The sequence below is a fragment of the Cervus canadensis genome, chromosome X, assembly GCF_019320065.1.
Source record: "Cervus canadensis isolate Bull #8, Minnesota chromosome X, ASM1932006v1, whole genome shotgun sequence".
Taxonomy (NCBI): domain Eukaryota; kingdom Metazoa; phylum Chordata; class Mammalia; order Artiodactyla; family Cervidae; genus Cervus; species Cervus canadensis.
In genome coordinates, this window is record NC_057419.1 from 20,062,121 (window position 1) to 20,063,946 (window position 1,826).

The 1,826-nt window shown below is 33.5% G+C and overlaps 1 non-coding gene across 1 annotated transcript; it reads right to left on the bottom strand.

Annotated features, from left to right (window-relative positions):
• Nucleotides 1–655: 655 nt before the first annotated feature.
• LOC122436056 lies at nucleotides 656–762 on the bottom strand. The gene has a single exon (XR_006267829.1). It is a non-coding gene; the product is annotated as a U6 spliceosomal RNA (small nuclear RNA).
• Nucleotides 763–1,826: the final 1,064 nt, after the last annotated feature.

Genomic DNA, 1,826 nt, shown 5'->3' on the forward strand with positions numbered 1-1,826 from the left:
GGATGATTCTTACTGAATCATTTAATTCCTAAGAAGTCAGAGGAATCTGAATTGATGGAGCTCTGACTTTATATTTACATGAATCATTATCCAGTATGGAATTCAGTGTTCCTTTTCTGGGGAGTAATTGTTAACATTAAGTATTCTTGCTTACATTATATTTATTGTTTTTTTTGGTCAAGAAAAAATAGGCTTGCATCCCCCACCACTTCACTCCCATTATAAAGAGGAATGTTTTGTATATATTTATATATATGTAATATATAAAGGGATGAAATAATATATAAAGAAATGTTTTATATGTATATATGTATGTGTGTGTGTGTATATATATATATATTGCTTAAAGCAGTGGCTTTAAATTTTTTCTTGGCTGCAATCCACAGCAACATCTACATTTTACATTATCTATCATCTTTCAATCTATCATCTATCTTTCTATGATACTGAAACAAAATTCTTACAAAGTAGTACCTCTCCTCACTGTGTGTAATGCACTCTGATCTGATCTGATCTATTTTGTTCTCTTTCATTTTTAAAAAATGTTAATCATGATCCTTTAAGTTGATTTCATGTATGGGCCAAGACCTGTATTTTATTTTATTTATTTATTTATTTTTCATTTATTTTTATTAGTTGGAGGCTAATTACTTTAAAAAATATGGAACACTTCACGAATTTGCATGTCATCCTTGCACAGGGGCCATGCTAATCTTCTCTGTATCATTCCAATTTTAGTATATGTGCTGCCGAAGCGAGCACCAAGACCTGCATTTTAAAAACTGTGTATGGTGTTAGAAAGTGTTCTAGTTTCATTCTTTTACAAGTGGTTGACCAGTGTTCCCAGCACCACTTGTTAAAGAGGTTGTCTTTTTTCCATTGTATATCCTTGCCTCCTTTGTCAAAGATAAGGTGTCCATAGGTTCGTGGATTTATCTCTGGGCATTCTATTCTGTTCCATTGATCTATATTTCTGTCTTTGTGCCAGTACCATACTGTCTTGATGACTGTGGCTTTGTAGTAGAGTCTGAAGTCAGGCAGGTTGATTCCTCCAGTTCCATTCTTCTTTCTCAAGATTACTTTGGCTATTCGAGGTTTTTTGTATTTCCATACAAATTGTGAAATTCTTTGGTCTAGTTCTGTGAAAAATACCGTTGGTAGCTTGATAGGGATTGCATTGAATCTATAGATTGCTTTGGGTAGAATAGCCATTTTGACAATATTGATTCTTCCAATCCATGAACACAGTATGTTTCTCCATCTGTTTGTGTCCTCTTTGATTTCTTTCATCAGTGTTTTTATAGTTTTCTATGTATAGGTCTTTTGTTTCTTTAGGTAGATGTACTCCTAAGTATTTTATTCTTTGGTACAATGGTGAGATTGGTATTTTTCCTTAATTTCCTTCTGTGTTTTCATTGTTAGCTGTTAGGAATGCATAGGGATTCTGTGTGATGTTAATTTATATCGCTGCACAATTACTATATTCCATGTGATTAGCTCTAGTAATTTGGTAGAGTCTTTAAAGGTCTATGTAGAGGATCAATGGTCATTCTGCAAACAGTGAGATTTCACTTCTTCTTTTCCTATCTGGATTCCTTTTACTATTTTTTTTGCTCTGAATTGCTGTGGCCAAAACTTTCCAACACTAGTTGAATAGTAGTGTGGAGAGTGCAATCCTTGTCTTGTTCCTGATTTCAGGGGAAATGCTTTCAATTTTTCACCATTGAGGGTGATGCTTGCTGTGGTTTGTCATATATAGCTTTTATTATGTTGAGGTATGTTCCTTCTATTCCTGCTTTTTGGAGAGTTTTAATCATAAATGAGTG